The 16,672-nt window shown below is 37.7% G+C and overlaps 1 protein-coding gene across 2 annotated transcripts in view; it reads right to left on the reverse strand.

Moving 5' to 3' along the window:
• The window catches only part of LOC127441879 (equilibrative nucleoside transporter 2-like), a 31,940-nt gene extending 28,847 nt beyond the window's left edge, over positions 1-3,093 (reverse strand). For both annotated transcript variants that reach the window (XM_051699412.1, XM_051699422.1), the window contains exon 1: positions 2,958-3,093. The gene's annotated coding sequence lies outside the window, so the exon portion shown is untranslated. The remainder of the gene's footprint in view (positions 1-2,957) is intronic.
• Between the last annotated feature and the right edge of the window lie 13,579 nt (positions 3,094-16,672).

Below are 16,672 nucleotides of genomic sequence, written 5' to 3' on the forward strand. Positions count from 1 at the left end.
ATGTAATTGTTGATATCAAAAAATATATTTTTACTAGTAACAATGTAATTGTTGATATGAAAAATTATATTTATACTAGTAACAATGTAATTGTTAACATCAAAAATTATATTTTACTAGTAACAATGTAATTGTTGATATGTTGATAAAAACATTATATTTTTCACTAGTAACAATGTAATTGTTGATATCAAAAAATATATTTTTACTAGTAACAATGTAATTGTTGATATCAAAAAATATATTTTTAAAAGTAACAATGTAATTGTTAATATCACAAATCTTTTTACTAGTAACAATGTAATTGTTGATATGTTGATAAAAACATTATATTTTTCACTAGTAACAATGTAATTGTTGATATCAAAAAATATATTTTTACTAGTAACAATGTAATTGTTGATATCAAAAAATATATTTTTACTAGTAACAATATAATTGTTGATATCAAAAAATATATTTTTACTAGAAACAATGTAATTGTTGATATCAAAAAATATACTTTTACTAGTAACAATGTAATTGTTAATATCACAAATCTTTTTACTAGTAACAATGTAATTGTTGATATCAAAAAATATATTTTTACTAGTAACAATGTAACTGTTGATATCAAGAAATATTTTTACTAGTAACAAAGTAATTGTTAATATCACAAATCTTTTTACTAGTAACAATGTAATTATCAAAAAATATTTTTTACTAGTAACAATATAATTGTTGACATCAAATTATATTTTACTAGTAACAATGTAACTGTTGATATCAAAAAATATATTTTTACTAGTAACAATGTAATTGTTGATATCAAAAATTATATTTTTTTACTAGTAACAATGTAATTATTGATATCAAAAATATATTTTTACTAGTAACAATGTAATTGTTGATATCAAAAAATATATTTTTACTAGTAACAATGTAATTGTTGATATGTTGATAAAATTATATTTTTTACTAGTAACAATGTAATTGTTGATATCAAAAATATACTTTTACTAGTAACAATGTAATTGTTAATATCACAAATCTTTTTACTAGTAACAATGTAATTGTTGATATCAAAAAATATATTTTTACTAGTAACAATATAATTGTTGATATCAAAAAATATACTTTTACTAGTAACAATGTAATTGTTAATATCACAAATCTTTTTACTAGTAACAATGTAATTGTTGATATCAAGAAATATATTTTTACTAGTAACAATGTAATTGTTGATATCAAAAATTATATTTTTACTAGTAACAATATAATTGTTGACATCAAAAATTATTATTTTTTACTAGTAACAATGTAATTGTTGATATCAAAAAATATATTTTTACTAGTAAATGTAATTGTTGATATCAAAAATTATACTTTACTAGTAACTATGTAATTTATAGCGAACATGATTACATGTTTGTTATTAACTCATATCATTATATCGCTAAGAATATGTTTGTATTTATGATGGTTGTGTGTCATACTTTCGTTTAATCCCCTAATCTGTCAAATCTAACACAACATTCAGCTGGCTTTCTGCCACCACTTACTGCGCATGCGTTGACATTTTTGTAAATAAGAGGACTGGTCTATAGACCTTATTCACAGTAGCGCCATGTTTGGGAATGGGAATGGAAATGAAGCTGTGAGAGATTTCTTCAATGACATGAATGGTGTAAATCTGTAAAAAGCTCCTATCCCATCTGATTTTTCACAACTCATGTTGTATGGAGTTTTTTGTCTACTGAGTGTCCTTGAAAAGATATTTTTTCAATGTTTTGTACACGGAACGATCCAAAAACACTTTAAACTGCAGTACATCTCATCAAAGAGACTGTTCGTCTATCCCGCACAGCCTTGTTGTCATTAAAATACTGCCATGGAACAAAAAAGGAGATGTTAAGCAAAACGTTTAGTCTCATTCACTGTCACTGCATCTTTTTAGCATTCAATGAAAGTGAGTGGTGACTGAAATTCCCTAAAATCTCCTTTTGATATCCATTGAAATAAGAAAGTCATACAGGTTTGCAACAGCATGAAGGTAAGTGATGACCGTTTACATTTTTGAGTGAAATATCTCAAATAAAAACTCATCGTTACCTTAAAAATGGCCATTTAAAGTTGACAATGTGTATTGAAAATGTTAACAGATTAACTTCTGAAAGAGAAGGAGAGACGCTGTGCTGCTGCTTTCCCCCTGACTGGTCTGAATAACTCGCAGCATCATGCAGCTTGCTCTGTCTTGTCTGTTCGGGAGCTATCAGTGTCCTCTTTGTTCTGTGACGTTATCACTGCGTGAGAAAAGGGACGTGTGGCGTGAGAGCGTGAGAACAGTGTCAATTGCGTTGGCAGCCCTAGCTCTAGAGAGATGGAGATATAACAGGTGTAACTCTGCAGCTGAGTAGTTCTGTTAGCTTTACAATTATTGTCAAATGTGATGTAAAATAAGGAAGAGCCACGATTTGAAAGGCGTCTAGTTCAGTTAAAATATGCTTCCCTGCACGCGCTCACACTAAACTCAAGCGTCAGCTGCTAAATGACGCAGGCACGAGAGAGAGAGAGAGAGAGAGAGAGAATCATTTTGACTCGCGAGGATTCTGTTTTAAGCGTCTCCTCTATTCACGCCCCAAAATGTAAGACCTCAGCAAAATAAATTTAAGACTTCTTGTAATTTATTTAAGATATTTAAGACTTTTTATGGCCTTAAATTTTAAAAAGTAAATTTAAGACTTTTTAAGGACCCGCGGATCAGTCAGCGGCACGTCATAGACAACAGCTGCTCTGTCTATGGCGGTAATGCCACAGAATTGGTCTAAATTACTAGAATAAACACACGATAATTCAATTGCGAACAGAGAGGGAGATACAAATCTGTGTGCGCGTGTAATATTTATGAATGCTTTGGCTGAGCCAATTTGAATCCATTTGATCCCTTGAGGTCACTCGGAAGAAAAAGATTTGCTCACCTGTTTTCACGATGTTAGTGGGTTAATCTCTCATTTAATCTTCGGAAATTTAGACACATACTTTCCGTTAACTCTCCGATGTCCGGATTACTTCACGTCGCATGCGTGCTTTCTATGCCGCGTCTATCTCATTCTTCCTCTTCGGTGGGTTTACTGATGGGCTGCAATACAATTAAATAGGTGCATGCCTCCACCTACTGTGTTGGAGTGTGTAATAAAAAGGATAATTTCCTATAGTCTATGTTTAAGACCGTTATTTCAAAAGCATAGTATTGCTTTTATTATTTTACCAGTTGCTGATCTGATATTTAAAATATTATTTTATGTAAATGTCTGCCAGTCTGACATGTATCCCAGTACTCCTGCCATTTGTAATGGCAATCTTCTAAAATCCCATGTTTCCCTTCCGCCCTGCCTAAATTGACTCTTCAACTTATATTACAGTTGAGCTCAAAATTTTGCATACCCTTGGAGAATTGGTAATATATGTACCATTTTTAAAGAAAACATGAGTGAGCAGGCAAAACACATTTCTTTTATTTCTTATGGGATTCATATTCAACTGTAGGTTTTAACAGAATGGCACAATCATAAAACAAATTATGGCAACAAAGAAAAAAATGAATTGACCCCTGTTCAAAAGTCTGAATACCCTTAGTTCTTAATACTGTGTATTGCCCCATTTAGCATCAATGACAGCGTGCAGTCTTTTGTAATAGTTGTCTATGAGGCCCCAAATTCTTGCAGGTGGTATAGCTGCCCATTCGTCTTGGCAAAATGCCTCCAGGTCATGCAAAGTCTTTGGTCGTCTTGCATGAACTGCACGTTTGAGATCTCCCCAGAGTGGCTCGATGATAATAAGGTCAGGAGACTGTGATGGCCACTCCAGAACCTTCACCTTTTTCTGCTGTAACCACTGGAGGGTCAACTTGGCCTTGTGCTTAGGGTCATTGTCGTGCTGGAAAGTCCAAGAGCGTCCCATGCGCAGCTTTCATGCAGAAGAATGCAAATATTTTCTGATAACATGCTGCATTCATCTTGCCATCAATTTTCGCAAGATTCCCCGTGCCTTTAGAGCTCACCCCCCCCCCAAAACATCAGTGAGCCACCACCATGCTTCACAGTGGGGATGGTATTCTTTTCACTATAGGTCTGGTTGACCCCTCTCCAAACATAGCACTTATGGTTGTGAACATAAAGCTCTATTTTGGAGTTTAAATGTCTAAAGAGTTTTGAGAGATTATTTTATCATCTGATGGAACAATGTGGCCTTGATGCTTGCTTATCTGCTTTGTGGTATGTGTCACTAGTCGTAGAATGAACGATTCCAGTAAAACTCCTTGTATCTCTGCAATTGTCAGGATCCGTCTGTGACACAACTGCGGTATGTGTCACTAGTTGCAGAACGATAATTCACAAAAACCGCGGTCAGATCTCACAAGAGGTGAGGATCTTTGTTGTTGAAGACTGTTAAAAGGGCCAGTCCTGTGGATGAAGTGTGGCGGATTCCACTAACAGTCAGTAGGAGTTTCACTGCCGCATTCACTCTTCATGATAGGAATGAACTTTGATAAAATCAGAGAATTGTTCATACCAAAAACCAAAACAAGAAACATTTTTGTTGTTTGAACAAAATGGGACAAACGAAAAGTAGACCAATATGAGGCGAAACGCCCGTACGTTGGATGTTTAGAAATAACAAATGTTTCGGAACCTAACCATTTGTCAGTAACCTGGCCAGATGGTCAGAGGAAAAAACGCAATTAGATCCGTTGCCATGAGAGGGGTCGTTTAATAAGATAGATTTAGACAATGGCAATTCAATGGGGTCACCTAGAATGGGATTATAAATAAATGAAAAATCATTTGAGGTGACCGAGAAAGAAATTATTAAACTTCGGATGGAAAACCAGTATCACATCACAATGTGGTAGCTGATTTTATTAAAACAGCACAGCTGCCTTCCAAATTAGCAGTAATCAAAGTGGCAGGCCAAGCAAAGGGCAACAGGCTTGCAGATGAAGTAGCAAAGTGGGCAGCAAAAGAAGTAATTCATAACCCACATATAGGTGAATGAGATACCAAAGTGGGCATCATACCAATGATGCATTCCACTTTGACTAGTGATCTAGACATCAACATTTTGCAAGCAAACCCAACAGCACACTACTTAGAGCATTGGGCAGCCAATGAGGTATCAGATGATAGGGGACTGATAAAAGAAAAAACAAAAATGATTAGCACTACCAACATCAGCAATAGTGCTGTTGTGCAGACATTATCATGGCATATCACATATTTCAAAAGAAAAGGTGATACAGATGATCAATGAATTGCATTCTATTGCAAATGTGAGAAAAACAGTATCTTTAATTCTAGACACGTGCTTAATGTGTGCACAAAATAATAGAACAATAAAAATAGGTTGACTAAAGCATGCCTGGAAACAGGCCGAAAATAGGTAGATAAACTACCAACAGTCTTAACAGAGATAAGAATGACTCCAACAGCAACATCAAGACTGTCTCCATTTGAAATATTAATGGGTAAGCCTTTCCTGACACCTTGGGTCAAAGGCCGCACATGCTCTTTGTCCACAGGTGATTTGAAGGTGGTAGTAGCTAATTACGTGGATTCCCTTGTCAAAACATTGAATGGCATAAATGGTGATGTTTCTCTTTCTATCCCTATGCCCACAGAAAAGCCCACTCACCCATTTGTTCTAAACCAGCAGGTCCTAGTGAAGTGTCTGAAACCAACGAAGCTTGGTGAGCACAAGTATCTGGGTCCAACAACAGTTCTGGCGGTAACCAGGACGGGGGTACTGACAGATCTGCAACCACAGTGGATACATGCAAGCCGCGTGAAGCCTGCACCTGGGGAGAGCCTGACTATTTCGAAAGCGAATGGTGAAAGTACTGGAGGAGCTGAACATGCAGTTCCAGTGCCTAACCGGGAACTTGAGAATTAGAAGGGATGAAGAATAAAGTTCTTCATTATATAGTTCTGTCTTATGACAGTAGTCGAGACTCGTATATCTAGCGGTAATGAGACATGGATAGTTGATGTTATTGCACCACATACCTATGCTACCAATTTGTGGTGGATACTAGCTAACTTTATGGCAAAAAACACAGGAAAAGAAAGGTAGTTGTTATGTATGCATGCATATGCTGCATAGGGTATCTACACCAGCGGTAAAGGTACACTGCTCTGCCGGAATTGTGGATAGGTAGATGTGCCATGGTAGAATTAAGTGACCACAACATGGTGGTCTGAGCTATTGAGAAAACAACAAACAGAAGGAAAAATAGTCTAAATAGACCCAATAACACACCGAGAGAACACAGATTTTGGACAGGAACAGAGAAATTCTTTGGAACACTGTTCCCACAAGTGGGTGTTGCAGTAATACAGCAAGAAGTTGAAATGACTAGATATCATTCATAAATTCGACAAAAACAACAATTGACGCAGTATGCCAAGAACTAAAAGGCCTAAGATTAACAGCACTACAAAATAGACTGGTCCTTGACCAGTTAACAGCTGCCAGTGGAGGAGTATGTGTTATCGTGGGAACGAGTTGCTGTACTTTCATTCCAGAAAACGATGAAGATGGACATGCCATAGAAATAGGCCTGAAAAACATGACGAAGGTAGCAGCGGACTTGACAGCGAGAGAAACTGTAGATGATGTCATTGACTTACTGACATGGTTAAATGGTTGGAAAAATGTTTTTTTGAATGCTTTAATACCTATAGGAGTCATTTTACTTGATTTGTTGTGCTAAAGCACTGGTCAGTAGGACCATTGATAAAGCTTTGAATGCTAATTACGCTCTGATAAACCTTGAAGATGCTGATAGAGATGGTTATGGGACACATTGGGAGGAATATGATGGTAATGATTAAAAGATAGAATGTAAGGTAAACAGGATGTGATTTTTGAATAGCCATCTGAGGCACTTGTCTCTTCGAGACAAAAGTGGGCAATGTAAGAAATAGGCCTCAGATGGAACAATGTGACCTTGATGCTTGCTTATCTGCTTTGTGTGTTTTTGGCACTGTCTTGATCACAAAATGAACTTGGCAAGAATGTACTTCTGTAAGCGAGAGGAAACAACCCCATATATGGAGAACTGAGAAAGTTCAAGGTGGGGGGTGTAACCAGCCTTGTGTGACGAACCATATAAACCCCTTGTTTGCTTTTAATGAATTGAAGAACTGCTTGTGACATTCTGTGTCCATGTATTTCTTCCCACCGGTGAATTCATCTCCTGATCGAAGAGTGACTGCGAGGAAGGCAGAATAAAGCATCCGAATCGTATTTTACTAACATCATCCAAAACGTCCTGGTTACTTGTGTAACCTCCGTTCCCTGATGGAGGGAACGAGACGTTGTGTCGATGTAGTGACACTAGGGGTCACTCTTGGGAGCCCGAAACACCTCTGGTCTTTGAAAATAGGCCAATGAAAATTGGCAAGTGGTATTTGCATACCACTCCCCCGAACATACTGGTATAAAAGGAGCTGGTATGCAACCACTCATTCAGGTTTTGTGCTGAGGAGCCGAGACAAGGTCCCAGCCATTTCAGCGGGTAGTCCAGCATTGTGGCAGGAGGGACACAACGTCTCGTTCCCTCCATCAGGGAACGGAGATTACACAAGTAACCAGGACGTTCCCTATCTGTCACTCACTCGACGTTGTGTCGATGTAGTGACACTAGGGGTCCCTATACGAAACGCCACAACTGGCTGAACTGTGTTACGTGAACTGGCGGTGTGTGTGACGGGTAGACCACTGTGTGCCTCGTAGCCAGCGCACCAGGCCGACACGTAACCTCCCCCAATGCTGTTATGAGTGTCGAACGGGCCCTTCGGGGACAAGTTGATTGCAGTGCACCAGTGCAGAGGTGGGAGAAGCCGCTGAAATGTGCCGTCAGATCCAGCAGAGGTGAATGAACAGCCGTGGGAATTCAGCTCAGTGAACATCGACTGTTCGGCTCCGAAGAGAAAATCTGAATGAGTGGTTGCATACCATGTTCGGAGGAGTGGTATGCAAATACCACTCACCAATTTTCACTGGCCTTTTTTCAAAGACCAGAGGTGTCTCGGACTCCCAAGAGTGACCCCTAGTGTCACTGCATCGACACAACGTCGAGTGAGTGACAGATAGGGAATGATTTATTTCTTTATTTATAGCTTATATATACCATCACAAGTTGCTTTTTATGCAACGAAAATAAGTTATAACAAATAAAATTCATAATCGATTTATACATAAGATATTTGTACATTATTTTATCTTAAAAAATAAAATGGATGGAGTTTTAGGAGTTTTGAGAGCATTTTAACATCTGAAGTTATTTAATTCAGTATCTTATGTCAACTCGATCTGGTTTTGATGAACAGGTTAGAAGTTATTTAAATATATAGCCCAATTAATACAATTCATAGCAGTTGTAACGTATGCTGGAACTGCTGACAATGACGAGGACGTGAAGGTGAAGAACCCAAGTGCAGTTTATTTACAGAACGTGAACTCCAATAACCCTGACTACAAAACAAAACATAGACTTGACTTGACTTGACTTGACTTGACTAGACATGAATCAACAGAATACACCTGACAGCAGTCAATTCACATACAGTGCATTCAGAAAGTATTTAGACCCCTTCATTTTTTAGTAGTCCTTTGTGGTTCGGTTGGATAGAATGAATGCTGCTGTCCTTGCAATGATGTGATGTAGTGTTTAGAAGCCTGTCCCAAACCTTCGTATGCAAGGTCTGTCTGTTAAGTCATTGACTGATTAGTCAGTGAGGCAACAAGGCAGCTACCTTAGGATTCGGACACAGTCCATAAGTGCTTTGCCCTAATAATAGGAAGAACACTAAAAGATACAGTAGGGGCTCCGCTCTTTCGGTGCCTTGACCCCTAATAATTTTAATAATAATAGATTATGGCCTATGCTGCATTGTTTGCATATGTTTGTGTTTTTTTGAGTTAAAATCAAACTTTACTATACAAAATGTATTAGAACTTTGGAAGGGTAGACGCAGATCATAGAAAATTAAGGTTGATTCTCTAATTAGTGGATTTTCATGGGTAGTTTAGTTTTTCCCAAGGGATTCCACTTTTAAACACGATTTAAAAAACAAATGTTAAAATAATGCAAAATGATGGTCACAGCAGAAGCATACCATTGATTAACAAACTTGGAGTTCACCATAGGTCTGTTTTTAATAAATTATAATCAATTCCCCCATCAGGCTCATTTCTAGGTATAGACAGACTAGGTAGTCACCTAGGGCGTTTATATTCTTTGAGACCAAGGGCAAGGTGTCACTAGATGCTGCCTATAGCGGTACATGTGACTCGATTGGATTGACAAAATTCAGATTTGTGAATAAAGATTTCTGCCACAGACATTCTTCTTTTACATGCAATAATCATTTAATTTAATTATCTGAGGTACAAATATATTTTTGGAATTTCAAATAATCCATTCAAAATCCTCTTGGCTCAAACATTGAAGCATATATGTGCCCCCTCGGTCTGAATGGGCATGAAGCCTCTGATATCCTCTGGTAGCTAGTTACCTTTTATTTTAATCCTAGGCCAGAAGGGTAGCAACCATTATAACACCCCCCCCCCCCCACAATTACATTTTAATATGTTTATTTTGCTTAATTGTAGTGCAAGGGAAAAAAGTGCAGCCTAAAACAAAGCTTTTAAGACCCAGCAGAAGCCTCTGTCAGCTGGTTGCTTTGGTAGTGGGTGGAACCAACTCAAAAGCGGTAATCCCATTGGCTAGCACTCACATTTTACAGTCCCCGTTTTGATTCAGCTAATCAGTTCAGGTTAACGTAGACAATGGCTGAGTTTGGAACTGCATATTACCATACTACTCGTACTATTTCTGCCATAGACACATATGGCAGAAGTAGTAAGAGTATAGGTAGTATACCATTTTGAACACAGCAAATGTGATTAATATTAATGAGCCCAACAGCCTGTCAGACAGCGCAACAGATACTAATCTGCTGACAATAAGCAATCTACCTGAGACAAGAAGTGAGCAAAAAGAGAAGTCGTCTTTGACTATTGTAAGTTAATGTTGTTAATTGTTTTACATTTTAGTTACTTTTAGTGAGTTTTTAATCTCTGACCTTTTTATTGTTAGTCTTTTTCCACTGAATGACCAATAATGTCCAACCACCAGCCAAAAAAAGGTGACATTTAGGATTTCTTTCATTAGGGTCATGTGTGTGACCGCTATAATCTTATGTCATTGTATACATCTAAACAATGATATTGTTCTTTGACTATTCCATGTTTTTTGTTTGACCATTATATTGAATTTACAGTGGTGTGAAAAAGTGTTTGCCCCCTTCCTGATTTCTTATTTTTTTGCATGTTTGTCACACTGAAATGTTTCAGATCATCAAACAAGTTTAAATATTAGTCAAATATAACACAAGTAAACACAAAATGCAGTTTTTAAATGAAGGTTGTTATTATTAAGAGAAAACAAAATCCAAACCTACATGGCCCTGTGTGAAAAAGTGATTGCCCCCTAAACCTAATAACTGGTTGGGCCACCCTTAGCAGCAACAACTGCAATCAAGCGTTTGCGATAACTTGCAATTATCTTTTACAGCGCTGTGGAGGAATTTTGGCCCACTCATCTTTGCAGAATTGTTGTAATTCAGCCACATTGGAGGGTTTTCGAGCATGAACTGCCTTTTTAAGGTCATGCCACAGCATCTCAATAGGATTCAGGTCAGGACTTTGACTAGGCCACTCCAAAGTCTTCATTTTGTTTTTCTTCAGCCATTCAGAGGTGGACTTGCTGGTGTGTTTTGGATCATTGTCCTGCTGCAGAACCCAAGTTCGCTTCAGCTTGAGGTCACGAACAGATGGCCGGACATTCTCCTTCAGGATTTTTTGGTAGACAGCAGAAATCATGGTTCCACAGCAAGTCTTCCAGGTCCTGAAGCAGCAAAACAGCCCCAGACCATCACACTACCACCACCATGTTTTACTGTTGGTATGATGTTCTTTTTCTGAAATGCGGTGTTACTTTTACGCCAGATGTAATGGGACACACACCTTCCAAAAAGTTCAACTTTTGTCTCGTCAGTCCACAGAGTATTTTCCCAAAAGTCTTGGGGATCATCAAGATGTTTTCTGGCAAAAATGAGACGAGCCTTAATGTTCTTTTTGCTCAGCAGTGGTTTTCGTCTTAAAACTCTGGCATGCAGGCCATTTTTGACCAGTCTCTTTCTTATGGTGGAGTCATGAACACTGACCTTAACTGAGGCAAGTGAGGCCTGCAGTTCTTTGGATGTTGTTGTGGGGTCTTTTGTGACCTCTTGGATGAGTCATCACTGCGCTCTTGGGGTAATTTTGGTCAGCCGGCCACTCCTGGGAAGGTTCACCACTGATCCATGTTTTCGCCATTTGTGGATAATGGCTCTCACTGTGGTTCTCTGGAGTCCCAAAGCTTTAGAAATGGCTTTATAACCTTTTCCAGGCTGATAGATCTCAATTACTTTCTTTCTCATTTGTTCCTGAATTTCTTTGGATCTCGGCATGATGTCTAGCTTTTGAAGATCTTTTGGTCTACTTCACTTTGTCAGGCAGGTCCTATTTAAGTGATTTCTTGATTGAGAACAGATGTGGCAGTAATCAGGCCTGGGTGTGGCTAGAGAAATTGAACTCAGGTGTGATAAACCACAGTTAAGTTATGTTTTAGCAGGTGGGGCAAACACTTTTTCACACAGGGCCATATAGGTTTGGATTTTGTTTTCCCTTAATAATAACAACCTTCATTTAAAAACTGCATTTTTTGTTTACTTGTGTTATCTTTGTCTAATATTTAAACTTGTTTGATGATCTGAAACATTTAAGTGTGACAAACATGCAAAAAAATAAGAAATCAGGAAGGGGGCAAACACTTTTTCACACCACTGTAGATTAATGGTAATGGCGATGTGTCAGAGTTTGTGAAGAAGGACCCAGAGATGCAGAAATACACCAAACACAGTTTAAAGATGATGTAAATGGACACAGGTAGATGGCAAAACTCAGGAGAAATAACAGTCATTAAAGTTGAGTAGCAGTTGAGACAGCAATGACAGCCATGGGGAAGGCAGAGATGGCTTAGAGGCATGGTAGTGGAGCAGATGAGACTCCTGGGCGAGCAGAACCGGAATAACAACAAGGTGAGTAATCCTGGTAAGCAGAGATGGAAAACAGCGATAATTCCACAGACATAAAAACAGGAAACTAATTGGGCAAGTGAAGAACAAAAAACTAGACAGGAACAATAAACAAACAAGACTAGACAAAACTTGACTGGACTGGAGAGGCAAGACCGCACATAACATGAGAAACAATCTGGCAACAAAAAAGAGAAACACGAGGGTATAAATAGGCAGGAGGAAACTAGCGACAGGTGCAGACAATAGCTGATGAACAGCGCGAACGAGCGTCACCATGGAAAAGTCAATCGCGCCATCCACACTGAAAAAAAAGTGAAAATGCAGGTTGTTCGATTTAGTAAACCATATTATTTGTGATCTACACATCAAAATTGTGTTCCTCTTCTAAACTTGTTTTCTTTGCTTTCGATTAATGTAATTTTCTAAAATGTGCTGTAGGGGGTAACAGCTGGGTCCTCAATATGTATATTGAAGAATAGAGTCAGGTTTTGCAATAATGATATGAGAGAGTTTACTCTGATTGTTCTCTGCAGGTTCAATAGGCATCATGAGTCAATAAGATACAACAGTTAGAACGACAGTAAGTCGAAGAAAAAGTTTTACAAACTTTCCAAAGCAATTATAGTCATATGCAAATTACATTAAGGGTGTCATCATACCACAATTTCTAGCATTCTGGTAGGTCAACTACTTCAAACATTTTAACATATTACAAATATGGACTGCTTCCATCTTCATGCAAACAATAATTGTTAGCCACAACATGAATCGTGGTTGAAACCCATCCTTGGTTGAAACAAACTTATGGTCAGATATCAGAGGTTAGCTATCAGTTATGGCTACTCCTTATTTCTTTACATCAAAGAGGTACCAAGGAGAGCAAGTAAAATCCTTGGAAGTTGTCTTAGACTATGGCAAAGTCACGTTTGAGAGGGTACAATAACCATAAATAATTCAGAGACATAAGTTATTTAGATATTCAATGTGTAGGTGTTATCTTCTCCTCCAGAACAGAGACCTCCTCCTAAAACTTGCTGGAATGTCGAGCCTTATCATCTGTGGAACATCAGGACAGAGAGCAGGAGAAAACACAGAAAACTTACACAAGGCCAAACGAAACAGTATAATATCACATTAAAGAAACTAAAATCTCTCTCTCATAAAATTAATAATGATTGAATAAAATAGAATCAAATGGTTATAGAATAGCTGATTAATATATAATAATTATAACAAATGCATATGTTTGTGAAAAAATACAAGATACAGTAAATGCATATTCTCCAGAAGCCGGGCTAAATGAGTAATCACTGTTACTGCACTCCTGGCATAGGCCAGACCCTCAGACACCCCTCAGATTACTTACATGTTACTTGCACCTTATAGTAAAAGAAAAATTGAAAATGGATACATATATTAACAATAATTGAGGACGATAAAATATAAGGTATAACTTGTAAAAATAAAAGGATTTCAAAAATCCACCCCTTCAGTGCACTCTACTAGATTATATCATATAGGGTGAATGTGAACCAATCAAATATGTTCAACAACATGGGCAAGGGATTTGGGCAGGGGATTTGTTGTTCCCAGCATGCTTTGCATGGAACTTGATGCGGAGAGCAAAATGTTGAAATTAAGGGTTATTTTATGCATTTATGCATGTGTTGAGAAAAGAGGGAGACTTAATAGTGTTTAATGTTGTCATTTTGGGATTTAGAACCAATTTAGTTATGCTGGGTTACCATTGTAGTGAAGAGTGGAGTGGGTTACTTTTGCTTAGGCTGAGGACGGGTACACAAACAAAACTAAGTGTGTTACTTTACTTAAGAAGCAATTACAACTTAGTATTTAGCATGCTAATAAATGTTTCTTCTAGCTACACCATAGCTATGCAGAAAAACCATACAACTTAAACAAAGGGTGTGCAATCTTTTCCAATCTTTTTTTTGTTATACTGGTTGAAAGTCTTTTCACATCCTGATAGCAATCAATAATTTAAGTGGTCTAAATGTAAAAAAAAAAAAAAAAAAAAAATATATATATATATATATATATATATATATATATACAGGTGCATCTCAATAAATTAGAATGTCGCGGAAAAGTTCATTTATTTCAGTAATTCAACTCAAATTGTGAAACTTGTGTATTAAATAAATTCAGTGCACACAGACTGAAGTAGTTTAAGTCTTTGGTTCTTTTAATTGTGATGATTTTGGCTCACGTTTAACAAAAACCCACCAATTCACTATCTCAAAAAATTAGAATATGGTGACATGCCAATCAGCTAATCAACTCAAAACACCTGCAAAAGTTTCCTGAGCCTTCAAAATGGTCTCTCAGTTTGGTTCACTAGGCTACACAATCATGGGGAAGACTGCTGACCTGACAGTTGTCCAGAAGACAATCATTGACACCCTTCACAAGGAGGGTAAGCCACAAACATTCATTGCCAAAGAAGCTGGCTGTTCACAGAGTGCTGTATCCAAGCATGTTAACAGAAAGATGAGTGGAAGGAAAATAGTGTGGAAGAAAAAGATGCACAACCAACCGAGAGAACCGCAGCCTTATGAGGATTGTCAAGCAAAATCGATTCAAGAATTTGTGTGAACTTCACAAGGAATGGACTGAGGCTGGGGTCAAGGCATCAAGAGCCACCACACACAGATGTGTCAAGGAATTTGGCTACAGTTGTCGTATTCCTCTTGTTAAGCCACTCCTGAACCACAGACAACGTCAGAGGCGTCTTACCTGGGCTAAGGAGAAGAACTGGACTGTTGCCCAGTGGTCCAAAGTCCTCTTTTCAGATGAGAGCAGGTTTTGTATTTCATTTGGAAACCAAGGTCCTAGAGTCTGGAGGAAGGGTGGAGAAGCTCATAGCCCAAGTTGCTTGAAGTCCAGTGTTAAGTTTCCACAGTCTGTGATGATTTGGGGTGCAATGTCATCTGCTGGTGTTGGTCCATTGTGTTTTTTGAAAACCAAAGTCACTGCACCCGTTTACCAAGAAATTTGAGCACTTCATGCTTCCTTCTGCTGACCAGCTTTTTAAAGATGCTGATTTCATTTTCCAGCAGGATTTGGCACTTGCCCACACTGCCAAAAGCACCAAAAGTTGGTTAAATGACCATGGTGTTGGTGTGCTTGACTGGCCAGCAAACTCACCAGACCTGAACCCCATAGAGAATCTATGGGGTATTGTCAAGAGGAAAATGAGAAACATGAGACCAAAAAATGCAGATGAGCTGAAGGCCACAGTCAAAGAAACCTGGGCTTCCATACCACCTCAGCAGTGCCACAAACTGATCACCTCCATGCCACGCCGAATTGAGGCAGTAATTAAAGCAAAAGGAGCCCCTACCAAGTATTGAGTACATATACAGTAAATGAACATACTTTCCAGAAGGCCAACAATTCACTAAAAATGTTTTTTTTTATTGGTCTTATGATGTATTCTAATTTTTTGAGATAGTGAATTGGTGGGTTTTTGTTAAATGTGAGCCAAAATCATCACAATTAAAAGAACCAAAGACTTAAACTACTTCAGTCTGTGTGCACTGAATTTATTTAATACACGAGTTTCACAATTTGAGTTGAATTACTGAAATAAATGAACTTTTCCACGACATTCTAATTTATTGAGATGCACCTGTATATATATATATATATATCTATCTTCTGTGCAATGGACAGGACTAAAAAATGATCGACCAATCATTGCATTTGGTCCAAATGTAACGATAGGATGTCCTTCCTGTCTGTCAATCTATATTTGCATACCGCCGTGCAACTTGTTCGCGCAGACAATCACATGTCATCAGCGTGGGTTCCTTGACGCTGTGCAGAGCGAGCGCGAGAATGGAAGGCGAACCGCAGCTACCTTATGTTCCTCCTGAACCACCAGTAAAAGGAAACAAGAAAAGAAAGACCATGTTAGAAACTTTTACAATACTTAGACTCTGCTCTGTGTGTGTGTTCATGTGTGATAGAGGAGGCGTGGCTTTGGAGACACCTCTGAAGTGAGGGTGTGCTCTATGCTTTCAAAGCTAGCTTGCTAACTGCTAGCCTCTCTGGATTACACACCCTAGCTTTAAATAAGTTCTCTAAATAAATATTCTGTCAAACTGAGAAAATTAATCATGTAAGAGACATATAAAATCACATTAAGGCTACTTAATTGGGTTGTTTAAAAGTAACTTCATTCCATTATGTTGAAATTACGTATGTTTTCTGACAAAGAATTAATAAGCTAGAGGAAAAAATATGTTGTTGTAACTTAATTGATTCATGTAGAACCGATGTACATGATTAAATCAGGTAAATTCAGAGGATTTTTTTTTGCAGTGCATGAAACAGAGGAAAACACAAGAGGGAAACAATCAGCCACGTATACACACAGGAAGAAACACAACAAACCATGGCATGATGTTTATGGCATATCTATTTTAGAAAAATAAAAAAATAATAAAAAGAAAGGTTCCGTGACC

Source organism: Myxocyprinus asiaticus, chromosome 1 (assembly GCF_019703515.2).
Source record: "Myxocyprinus asiaticus isolate MX2 ecotype Aquarium Trade chromosome 1, UBuf_Myxa_2, whole genome shotgun sequence".
NCBI lineage: Eukaryota > Metazoa > Chordata > Actinopteri > Cypriniformes > Catostomidae > Myxocyprinus > Myxocyprinus asiaticus.